The sequence below is a fragment of the Pinus tabuliformis genome, chromosome J, assembly GCF_031772625.1.
Source record: "Pinus tabuliformis cultivar Carrire ecotype Pingquan chromosome J, CPIR1, whole genome shotgun sequence".
NCBI lineage: Eukaryota > Viridiplantae > Streptophyta > Pinopsida > Pinales > Pinaceae > Pinus > Pinus tabuliformis.
Window position 1 is genome coordinate 266,103,312 of NC_142295.1, and position 13,397 is coordinate 266,116,708.

General features: G+C 38.5%; 1 pseudogene; it reads left to right on the plus strand.

Annotated features, from left to right (window-relative positions):
* Positions 1 to 7,740: 7,740 nt before the first annotated feature.
* On the plus strand, positions 7,741 to 8,268 carry LOC149226786 (laccase-5 pseudogene; annotated as a pseudogene).
* Positions 8,269 to 13,397: the final 5,129 nt, after the last annotated feature.

Sequence of the window (13,397 nt, forward strand, 5' to 3'; positions counted from 1 at the left end):
TTTGTATATGGTGTTTTTTCATCACTGTATGTGCAAGCATGGGATAAGGAACTGGAGATCTAGGAGGAGGAGGAGGCATGTTTTTATAGAATAGAGTTCATCATGTCAAAAGAAGAAGAAGTATTCTTGTTGTCACCCTTTCTCTTTAAAAAGGAAGGTAATCATATTTTGGAATGTCCCCATTCCTATTTTTTGTTATGATGACGATGGAATTCTAGCTCTCACCCTTTCTCTTTAAAAAGGAAGGTAATAGTATTTTGGAATGTTCCCATTTCTATTTTTTGTTATGATGATGATGAAACTTGGACATAATGATTTCTTGCTCTCGCCCTTTCTCTTTAAGGGAAGGTAATAGTATTTTGGAATGTCCCCATTTCTATTTTTGTTATCATCCAGGTATTATGTTTAGCTTCTATATTTCTGTCTTTGTAAATATGCTAAAGAGAAATATGGTTGGAAAACTCTCTCGAATTTTGAAACTCTTCCAAAATAAAATTTAGAAACATATTATGACATCTTAGTTCATCTTTTTGTTATTATCTATATTATGTTTAGCTTCTATATTTCTCTCTCTGTAAATATGCCAAAGAGAAATATTGTTGGAAAACTCTCTCAAATTTTGAAACTCTTTCAAAATAAAATTTAGAAATAGATTATGATACCTTAGTTTATCTTTGGCCCAGCTACATTATAATTATAGTTTTGGATAAACCAAGGTTACATGGGAGAGGGGACATTTTCAAAAGCTAATGGTTCGGAGCCAATAGGGAAGGAATTTTTATATAATATAAATTTTGATGTATTTTGATGCATATATGTCAACAAAAGTATGTAGAATGATGAATTAGATATAAAAAGCATAAAACATGGATTGAACTATATAAGATAAATCATCTAGAAGTTATAATCTTCATCAACCACTTCCACAAGTTAATAACATAAAACATATGGAGTATCATGATTCATCAATCTTAAAGTTTCAAGCTTTCATAATTTGATATAAAACATTTATCATCATTGATCACAAAAATTGTAACTTGTACTTGTAACCATTACCATTGCCAAGTAACTAAACAATAATGAAGAACATCTAACATGAAATGAAATGTGTCAACTTTCAACTTTCACTAAGCATCATATTCATAATTTCAATGAGTTATAAATGTCAACTTCAAATTTCAAACTTAAATTGTGATATATTGTTTACAAAAAATACCATAATAAATATGAAAGATTCAATAGTTATAAAAGGACTAGAAACTAGAAAAGACAAGTAAATCTATTATCTAATGCTTGACCGTCTTGCCACGAGAAATTTCCAATTTCTTGTCTCGTGCTTTATTGGGAATCTCCTCCTACATAGTCAGACTACCTTGGTGCTCAATTAAATACAATTTCCATACCTTAGTAGCGTAGGTGCTTTTGATTATTGGGGGTCTAGAGGAGAGCGATTATAAGTTACATACCCTAGTACATGACAAAATCCAAGGGAAACATTGCAATCCCCCCAATCCTGAAATCCAATGAGGTCAGAAGCACTCTCAAATATCCTGAATCATTTCATGGCAATGTTGAATTCATCATTTCATGGCAATTTTTAATTCTTCAACATTACCATGAATTGCAGATGAACACTCGGGCCAAATTCTTATTTCCAATCTTCAATAGCTCCCTCTAGCCAAAAAAAAATAGGGAGCATACTCCTAGGGTCAATCTGGATGTGCTCCCACCCAAAGCGCTCTTCGGAAGCGGGTACAAGAGGGGGATAGCTGGAAGGGTTCTACCCCACAACCGTGGGATAAACCATTAGCCTCCATATTTTGTTCCTTATAGACATGTTAAGATGGTTAGAAAACTCTCTCAAAGCTAGTAAACTCTTCCAAAACATAATTTAAAAACACATCGTGACATCTTTGTTCATCTTTGACCACACAACATTAGAATTCCAATTTTGGATAAACAATTAGCTTACATATTTGTCAACATGGTAAAGAGAAAGGTGGTTGGAAAACTCTCTCAAACCTTTAAAATCTTCCAAAACATAATTTAGAAACACATTGTGACATCTTTGTTCATATTTGACCACACTACATCTAAATTCCATCTTTTAATAAACCATCAGATTCAGTATTTGTCTAGTTGTAAACATGTTTAAGACAAGATGATTGAAAACGTTCTCAAACATTTGACCTCTTCCAAGGCAGAATTTAGAAACATATTGTGACATCTTTGTTCACCTTTTACCATGCTACATAGCAATTCCAACTTTGGATAAACCATTAGCTTCTCTATCTCTCTATGTACACATACTAAAGTGGAAAATGGTTAAAACATAACTTTAAAACACATTGTAACATTTTTTTATCTTTTATTTCTCTTATCACAACTTGAGAATCTTTTAGATAGGATAGTTTTCAAGGTTCAAGGTCATTCAACATTAAGGCTTTAGATTTATTATGAACCTAACATGTAATGGGCCAAAATTGAATCTAAGTGAAAGAGATAAGAATTATTCCTCTAAATCACCTACTCCTAGCTAATTGAATTTGTCAAATTAAGTCAAAATTGAATTTAAATAAAGAAGATATAAATCATTTTTCTAAATCATATACTCAAAGCCAATTTGTCAAAATAAACCAGAACTGAATCTAAGCCAGAGAGATAACCATCATTCCTCTAAATCACAGAATCAAAACTAATTGAATTTGTCAAATTTTCAGTTGTGTTTATTTGGTGCAGATACTTTCAGAGTTTCGGTTGAGAGTGGAAAGATATATTTTCTGAGAATGGTCAACGCTGCCCTCAATCACCAACTATTCTTCACCATTGCAAAACAAAAGATGACCGTTGTGGGCATGGACGCCTCTTACACGAAACCCTACAAAACCAAAATAGTCCTCATATCACCTAGTCAGACCACCGATGTGCTCCTCAAGGCCAAAAAATCATCTGGAAAATACTACATGGCTGCTCAAGTCTACAACAGCGCACCAAGAGTTCCATTCAACAATTCCACCGCGATAGAAACATTGGATTACAAGGCCGATGACAAAGATGCCACTTCTTCCAATTCAAATTCCCTCCCTATCATGCCTTTCCTCCCTATTGTTTTTTTTTTCTCTTAAAATTGAAGGAAAATAAAAGAAAGGGTTTGAAAATAAAATCTACTGAAGGGTTGTTTAAACAAAGGGTTTGAAAATAAAAATCTGCTAAAAGGGTTGTTTTGGGGGAATTATTTTTTCTTACAAAACGTTTTTGAAGAAAAATATAAACCCTAGTTGAAGGACTAAATATTGAAACCCTAGAAAAATGGCCAAGATGTCCAATGCAAAATTCGAGGTGAAGAAATTCACTGGAAAGAGCAATTTTGCTCTTTGGAAACTGAAGGTTAGGGATCTGCTTGTGCAACAAGGGTTGCACAAGGCATTGGATGGGGCAACTAAGAAACTTGCAACCATGACTGATTCAGACTGGGAGGACTTGGATGCCCGAGCTCTCAGTACCATCACGTTATGCCTGGCGGATGAGGTTCTCTTCAACATTGTTGAAGAGAGTACAGCTTCAGGTTTGTGGGAAAAATTGGAAAAACTCTATATGACAAAGTCATTAACCAATAGAATTTATCTAAAAAGGCAGTTGTACAGTGTTCGAATGAAAGAAGGTTCAAAAGTTGCAGAACATTTGAATGTTTTTAATACACTTATATGCCAATTAACAGATATGGAAGTGAAAATTTAGGAAGAAGATAAAGCCATAACCTTGTTGTGTTCTCTGCCCGAGTCATGGGATCACTTCATAACTTCAATCAGTTTGAGCACTGCTGATTCTTTGAAGTTTGAATCAGTCGTGGGAGCTTTCTTGTCTGAAGAAGTACAAAGGAAATCCAGTACTGAAACAGTTGCATCAGAAGCCATGGTAGCTAGAGGATGCTCAAAGGAAAGAGGAGAAAAACCAAGGGGGTCTTCCAAATCTAAATTGAAGGGAAAGAAGTGTAAGAAAAAATGTTGGCATTGCAATAAAATTGGACACTTGAACAAAGACCGTTAGAAACGAAAAGAATCTGATAACCCGAAGAAGGAAGCAAATCAAATCGATTCAGGTATGATAGATGAAGTTTTATCTGTTGAAGAATTATGTATGATAGATGAAACTTCACTTGAATGTAATGTCTCTCAGGGTTTAGAAAACTGGCTGTTAGACTCTGGTGCTTCTCATCACATGTGCCCACATAGAAATTAGTTTACTTCGTATGAAAATGTAAACGGTAGTTCTGTGTTTTTGGGTAATAATGTGTCATGTCAGACTGTTGGGATGGGAAATATCAGGATTAAGATGTATGATAACACAGTTAGAACATTAACTAGTGTTAGACATGTACCTAATTTAAAGAAAAATTTGATTTCTCTGGGAGTGTTGGATTCGGATGGTTATAAGTTTACAAGTTAGGATGACATCTTGAAAGTCTTTAAAGGAGCTCTACTAGTTATGAAAGTAGAAAAGGTTAGAAATCTTTACAGATTAAAAGGAAGTACTCAAGTCAGTGAAGCAGCGGTTGCATCAGAAAAGGAAGAAGCCGGTACTCCTCTATGGCATCAATGATTAGGTCATATGAGTGAGAAAGGTCTTCAGATACCGATGAAATGTAAATCTCTTCCCGATCTGAAATCCTTGAAGTTAGATTTCTGTAAACTTTGTGTGTATGGAAAACAGTGTAAACAGAGATTTAAAGTTGGAAATCATAATAGTAAAGATATTTTAGACTATATTCATTCTGATCTGTGGGGACCATCCCCTGTTGTGTCATATGGAGGTGCTCTATATTGTTTAACGTTTATTGATGATTTCTCCTGTAAAGTTTGGGTCTTTATACTAAAAAAAGAAAGCTGATGTATTCAATGTCTTTAAACAATTTAAAGCAATGGTAGAGAAAAGAATAGGCAAACCTATTAAATGTTTAAAATTGACAATGGTGGTGAGTTCACTTCAATTGAATTTGAACAACACTGTAAGGATGAGGGAATTATTAGACACAAAATTGTTGTTTATACTCCTCAGCAAAATGGTGTTGCTGAGCGTATGAATCGGACTCTTATGGAAAGAGCCAGAAGCATGATCAACAATGCTAACTTGCAAAAGGAGATGTGGGCAGAAGCAGTATCTACTGCTTGTTATTTAGTTAACAGATCACCTTCAGTAGCAATTAATTGTAAAATTCCTGAAGAACTTTGGACAGGTCAGTCTTGTGATTATTCACATTTGAGGATATTTGGCTGTGATGCTTATTCTCATATTCCTAAAAATCAACATTCAAAATTACATCCAAAATCGAAATGTTATGTCTTTGTTGGGTATAACTATGCAGTGAAAGGATACAGGTTGTGGGATCCTACATTGCGGAAGATAGTCATTAGTAGAGATGTAACATTTGATGAATCTTCTTTTTAAAAATCAAATGTTGCAAGAATTGAACAAGAACAGGTATCACCAAATCAACGAATTTAGTTGGAGGCTAGACCTTTCGGTGACAGTAAAAAGGAAGGAGAGGCTTCTGGAGAAAAAGATGTTGAAGACACAAAGGAAGCTGTTGAAGCTTCTGAACCAGTTCAAGTTTCTGAACCAGTTCAGCAACCAGTCACTCTAAAAAGGTCTACAAGGGAAAGAAAAACTCCCAAAGATATGAAGATTCTGCTTCATCTTTTGCTTTGATTACTGAAGATGGGGAACCTTTTTGTTATTAGGAAGCAGTAGATGATATAGATAGCGAAAAATGGAAAATGGCTATGGAAGAAGAAATGGATTCCTTAGCCAAGAACAATACCTGGGATCTTGTAGAGCTTCCTGAAGGGAGAAGTGTTGTTGGATGCAAGTGGGTCTTCAAACTGAAACGGAAAGTTGATGGAAGTATCGAAAGGTACAAGGCGAGACTAGTAGCAAAAGGGTATTCTTAGGTTGAAGGTATAGACTTTCATGAGATTTTTTCTCCAGTTGTAAAACTTGTTTCTATTCGTACTGTGTTGGCACTAACTGCGTTACTTAATCTTGAGTTAGAACAGTTAGATGTTAAAACAACTTTTCTACATGGTGATTTGAATGAAGAGATATATATTGAACAACCAGAAGGTTTTGTAAAAGGTCGCAGTAGAAAATTAGTTTGCAAACTCAAGAAATCATTGTATGGTTTGAGGCAGTCTCCTAGACAACGGTACAAGAAGTTTGATTCCTTCATGGTGAGCCAGAACTTTATAAGAAGTGAGTATGATCATTGTGTATACTTCAAAGATTTCAATGGCATATTCATTATCTTAGCTTTGTATGTTGACGATATGCTTATTGCAAGTAAAAGCATGGAAGAGATCAACAGGTTAAAGGCTCAGCTCTCTAGGACTTTTGATATGAAGGATCTTAGAGCAACAAAACATATCTTGGGCATGGAGATACACAGAGACAGGAAAAATGGTAAGCTTTGGTTATCACAACAGAAGTATGTGGAGAAAGTACTTGAAAAATTCTCTATGAACAATGTGAAACCTGTTAATATTCCACTAGCTTCCCATTTTAAGCTTTCTTCGATTTTGAGTCCTAGAATTGATAAAGAAAAGCATTATATGTCTCATGTACCATATGAAAATGTTGTAGGCAACTTAATGTATGCGATGGTATCTACAAGACCTGACATTTCACATGCAGTTGGAGTTGTCAGCAGGTTCATGGCAAATCCAAGTAAAGAACATTGGCAAGCAGTGAAATGGTTGCTTGGATATCTAAGAGGCACAAGTGACCATTGCATCGTCTTTAATGGTAGTGAAGGATTAGTCTGCGGATATGTAGACGCTGACTATGCAGGTGATTTGAACAAAATAAGATCTACTACAGGTTATGTCTTTACTCTTGCAGGTGGAGCAATTAGTTGGATGTCAAAGCTTCAAGAAACAGTTGCATTGTCCACTACCGAAGCAGAATATATAGATGCTTCAGATGCCAGTAAAGAAGCAATCTAGTTAAAGGGTCTGCTCGATAGGATTGGAAGGACGCAGGAGAAAATGAATGTACTTTGTGACAGTCAAAGTGCTATTCACTTGGCTACAAATCCTGCTTATCACCGCAGAACCAGCCACATTGATGTAAGGTATCTTTTCTGAGACATGTGATCAATGGCGGAAATGTAGCTCTTCAAAAAGTCCATACACGAGAGAATTGTGCAGACATATTCACAAAGCCAGTTACAGTAGAGAAGTTGCAATGGTGTTTAGCTTCTCTTGGCTTGCAAAAAAGATGATGAATGGGCATGGGCAAGGGATTAGGAAAATTGTTGTCAAGGTGGAGTTTGTTGGAACGAATTATGTAAATTTGGGTAAAAATGTAGCTAGTTAGTTTTATACCGAAATAGCAGTTATATAACACAGGAGACTTGTATAAAACTAGTGAATGCCCAAGAAATGTAATCGTGGAGAATCATTGTTGAATTAATAGAGATTCAAATCCTTTGCCCCGTGAATGTTTCCTTGACACTCTTTCAGAGTTTTACCATGTAAATCCTGTGTTGTTTCTTGTGTATGTGCATTCAGTTTTACTGTTAGTTATATTTTTTCCTTGGTCAATATAACTGTATAATCTTCATTCTTTATTCACTCACCTATTAGAACTACACTCCCTGCATTTAACGATACCCCAACTGGTTTCAAATTTAGCACAAAACTGAGGAGCCTGAAGGCCTCGGTTCCTCAAACAGTCAACAAGGAGATGCTCATTACAATTGGATTAGGACTCCACAGCTGCCCAACCAACTCCTGTGCAGGACCCAATGGCCAAAGATTGGTGTCAAGCGTGAACAATTTTTCATTCGTTTTGCCACAGAATGTTAACATGCTGCAAGCTCTGTTCGATAACATCAGTGGAGTTTTCACCAAAGATTTTCCAGATAATCCTCCTCTGCCATTCAATTACGCTTCCCAAAATCTACCAGCCAGTCTCTTAGAAACGCAGTTGGGCACTCGAGTAAAGGTTCTCAAATTCAATAGCACTGTGCAAGTAGTGCTTCAGGCTACAGGTCTTCTTACAATTGAGAGCCATCCGATCCACATTCATGGGTTCGAATTTTATGTTATAGGACAGGGATTCGGTAATTATAATCCTGAAATTGATCCGCTTGACTTCAACCTGGTTGACCCTCAGATGCGAAACACCATTGCAGTTCCTACAGGCGGGTGGGCAGCAATAAGATTTACAGCAAACAATCCAGATAAGTGTTTTGTGAGGGATGTCAAATAATTGATTTTGGTTTAAGTGATAAGATTTTGAAATATTTTCAAAATAAATGATCACTGTAAATTAATGTGTTGAATCTGTTTTTCTTTCTGAGAAATAACATACTTTGATTGAAAAACTAAAAATTTAGGTAGACGCTCCACTTTTCATCAAAAACAAATAAACTGTTTTGCTAATATGTACCATGATAGGTGAATGTTTACCGTTTCATTCAAAATACACAATTCCTTTTTATTAAAAACAAAAATAACAAAGTTAAATATATCTGCAACATAAATTCTAATTGCAAAAATCTGCACACTCAAATGCACAACCACTAATTAAAATAATTTCGGAGTTTAAATTCTCTCTTCTTATTTTTTTTTCAACTTCTTGTTTTTTTTTCAACTTCTTGATTTTCTCATGTTGTGTAACAGGAATTTGGTTGATGCATTGCCATCTAGACAGCCATTCGATTGTATGTCTGATAATGGCATTTCTCATGGAGAATGGAGCAGGCAAATCGAACACTCTGCCCCCTCCTACTCTCGACCTTCCTAATTCTTAGTTGATTATTATTCACTATTTACTGGAATCGAGAATTCAATAATTCACATATAGAAATAAGCTCTAGCTGATGCAGGAGCATCCAGCTCCGAGGAGACAGAGAATCAATGACTGGTTCGTGCAGAAACAGGACACGACTTCAAGGGTGTTTGGACAGGTCACCAAAAGAAAAATTGGTTGTTGTTTTTAGTTAATCATTGTTCATTTCTTTTTCTTTTATTTAATTACAGAACAAGTTAAGTTACTGGTTGTTAGCTTAGGTAACCAACAACTGTTTTAGTTAATTTATTGTTTAAAGAAACAGGTAGCAGTTGTAGAATTTAGTTTCTAAACAGTTATATTCAGTGTAGCTAAAAAGGAAGAAAAACCTTTTTTGGGGGGTTGACCTCAGAACGAGTAAAGAAGATATAGCAAGACAGTATTCAAGCAGTATACAGAGACACCCTCTGTAACTGAAGCATTGTTTCCTTTTCTGAATATAAACTACTGTTCATTACTTTTCCGTATTATACCTCTGAGTATTACAAACATTTGTTATTTTGAAAACGAATTAAGATAGAATGAAATTCACATGCTGTAACTAGAAATATTGAAGCGTTACAGGCATCAAGCCGAAACCATAAGTTACATTGTCAAGACTATCACACAGCAAAGAAGCGTAAGGCGGCCAAACAGCACATGCGTACAAACAATACGAGGATAAAGTAAAGACACAGACATCGTGTCAAGTCAAGTTGCGGCCAGAACCCGCAGGCAAACGTAAAGAGTCACACGGTCATTTGCAAATCAAACACAGCGACTATTAAAAGAGGTAATAGTTCCAGAACCATTGATTTCATTAATACAACATTTCATAAGTTTTCGTAAACCACAGTTCAATAAATAACAACAGAGTCACATATCAAAACCGGCACCGCCGTAATAGCACAAGTCTAAGACCTTGTTGCATGGAGGTCATACATTGACACAGAGGAACGAAAACCTGAGGATGTAAATGCCAGCAAAGGGGCACGGCTACCCTACAAAACCTAACCAACAGAAACCTACGGCAATTCCATATTGCATAACCTAAAGAAACGCGGGAATAAGAGTAGACCCTACCCGGTCACAAGGGTACCAGAGATTGGAGAAAGTTGAAGACTGTGAATTTGAAACCCTCGCGAGCAGAGCTCCCAACCAACCTGCACAAAACCACCGTATGAGTTAAGGCATTTCCATAACCAGAATAAATGTCAGAAGGAGATAAGTAAAGACAGTGAGATGCGAGAGTAAGAGAATAGTGGACTTACCCAAGGGTCGACGGAGGCTGCCGAGCCATAAACCGATACCACAAGCTGAAAGGCACAAAAATCCTGTAAGCATCGACAACAGGTGACAGGGGATGATAAAACATAGCACGAGAGTTTACCTCGAGGCCTGGACGCGTTCGGAGGAAAGATAGCCTTGTGGTTGTGAACACCTGCACAGAACCGGAGCTCAGAAATCGGAAACTAAAAGGATTACTTCGCCAAATTCATGAAAATATAAACCCTTACCACGGGCTTCCGAACCAGACCATTGAAGACAGCAGCTACAGTGAAGGACTCGCATCTCGAACAAGGCCACAGTCAGTGACAGAGTGAGGGATATGGTGGGTTAGTGCGCTGAGAGCAGTGCCACAACAACACAGAGCAGGTAACAGTAGGGAGACAGAGTGTAGCTGAGCCGAGAGGCCACAAACAGTGACAGAGTGAGGGTTATGGTGTGTTAGCACACAGAGAGCAGAGCCATAACAACGCGGAGCTGGTAACAGTAGGGAGATAGAGTGTAAATGAGCTGAGAATAACCCTTAAGGGTTTAACAAAGGCGGGAAGCCTTTTCGACGGAGAGAACCGGTGACCAAACCTTTTAACCGGCAGATAGGTTTGTAAATGCGCCTCGGTATTGGGGGCAGATATTTGTCCGCGCCCAAGTGTGACCACGTGGGACTGAGGTGAGTCACGTGGCTGTGACCACGTCACCAGGGCTGGGCCATCATAAGTGGTATCAGAGCTAGTTTCTTGAGTTAGAACCAATGGAACAGGGAGAAGGTGAAGGTGAAGGAAGAGGAAGAGGAAGAGGAATAGGAAGAGGAAGGGGAAGAGTAGTCCGGAGGGTAGTAGATGATGGACTTCGAGAGGAGATTCGAGTTTTGCGTGAAAGATTGGCAGTGGTGGAAGCTGGGGGAAGAAGAAACCCAGCAGATGACAGTGATGAAGAAGAAGTTGAACCAGAGGAGGAATTAGAGGGGGTGACACCAGAATTTAGATTGTTGAAGTCGGTCTTGCTGTCAAGTCATAAGCCAAAACATGAGTTGTCGACTTATGACGGAAGTCTGTCCGCAGACGTGTTGTTGGATTGGTTAAGTGAAGTCAACAAGTATTTTGAATTTGAGGAAACCAGCGAAGATAAGCAGGTGAAGTTCGCCGCCACCAAGCTGAAAGGACATGCGTCCTTGTGGTGGGACAGTGTTCAGGCGGAACGAAGGAGGCTTAACAAACAGCCTATAAAGAAATGGTCTAGAATGGAGGCCAAACTGAAAGAGAAATTCTTACCACAGGATTATCAGATTATGTTGTACAGGCAGGTGTAGAACTTGAAGCAGAGAGGAATGACTGTGAAAGAATTTACAGAAGAATTCTATAAGTTAAATTTGCGAGCAGGTTATGTGGAGGACACCCCTGAGAAAACAGCCAGATTTGTGAATGGCTTAAGGGGGGAAATCTTAGATGAGATTGGTATCCTTTCACCCCGGACAATGGAGGAAGCCTATCAGTTTGCACTGAAGGCGGAAGAAAAGATTAACCGGAAGCAGAATGCCAGGAAAGGAGGTGGAACTGGCAGGGGAAAGGGTAAAGTATTTGGAAGAGGCCGAGGTGCAGGCCCAAGTGAAGAAAGCAGTAGTTCTAAATCTGCTGGAGCAACAGAAAAAGACAATAGCACGAGAGGAGGACGACCACCCCAGCAAGGACGAGGAAATGGTCGGGGCAGAGGAGCTGTCCAGTGCTATCGCTGCCACAAATGGGGGCACAAGTCTTATGAATGTCCTGAAGCTGAACCAGCAGGCGGAAGAGGGACTTATGTTGTTCAGACTGAGGATGCTGAGGCAACACCTCAGGAAGCAGAAAATGCACCAGAGACAGGTGAAGCTTTGGTGTTGAACAAAGTGCTGTTGAAACCAGCAAAGGAGGTTGCAGAACCGGATCAGCGTAAAGCTTTGTTCCGCACTGTCTGCAAGTCGCGGGGCAAGTGCTGCAAATTGATTATAGATAGTGGAAGTACGGACAATCTTGTGGCGGTGGAGATGGTGGAAAAGTTGGGACTGAAGAAATTAAAGCATCCTACACCCTACAAAGTGTCATGGCTGCAAAAAGGACATCAGCTGTTAGTTGACGAACAATGTGAAGTAGAATTTCAAATTGGCAAGTACAAGGATAAGATCCTTTGTGATGTCATGCCAATGGATGTCTGTCACTTACTGTTGGGACGACCTTGGTAGTTCGATAGAGGTGCAGTTCATGACGGGAAAAAGAATTGCTACAAGTTTGTTAAAGATGGGATAAAGCACACGCTTGTACCCATCAAGGAGGAAAATACAGCAGAAACCAGTGGAGTGAAGGCACTGCTGTTGGGAGGAAAGGAGTTCGTGAAACAGATTGAGGACAGCGAAATCAACTTTGCTGTCATAAGGAGACCAAAGGCAGTAGTGTTACACACACAGCTGTCAGATTTGCCAGAGGAAGTTCAGCAGTTACTGCAAGAATTTGGGGACATAGTGGTGGATGATCTTCCAAATGAATTACCACCAAGGAGGGGTATTAGTCATTATATCGACTTTATACCAGGTGCAAGCTTACCAAATAAGGCTGCTTACCGTATGAGTCCCAAGGATCATGAGGAAATTAGGAAGCAAGTCCAGGAGTTACTTGATAAAGGGTTGATTCGAGAGAGTATGAGCCCTTGTGCAGTACCGACTGTTTTGGCTCCAAAGAAGGGAGGAGAATGGCGAATGTGCACAGACTCCAGAGCCATAAACAAAATTACTGTCAGGTACAGGTTTCCCTTACCGAGGATGGACGATATGATGGATTGTTTGAGTGGGGCAGCCTATTTCTCAAAAATTGATCTGAAGAGTGGGTATCATCAGATTCGAATACGAGAAGGCGATGAGTGGAAGACAGCTTTCAAGACAAATGAAGGCTTATATGAGTGGCTGGTGATGCCATTCGGATTGAGTAACGCTCCCAGCACATTCATGCGTTTGATGAATGAGGTATTGAAAGAATTTAATGGGAAATTCGTGATAGTTTACCTGGATGATATTTTGATTTTTAGCAGGACTAAAGAGGATCATTTCAGGCATTTACAGAGTGTGTTGAGGAAGCTGCAGCAAAACAAGTTGCTGATTAATCTGAAAAAGTGTACTTTTTTTCAGCGAGAGCTAGTGTATTTGGGGTTTGTTATTGCAGAGAATGAGCTAAAAATGGATCCGGAAAAGGTGGCAGCCATAGTTAGCTGGCCGTCACCAAGGAGTTTATTTGAAGTCCGGAGTTTCCATGGACTAGCCA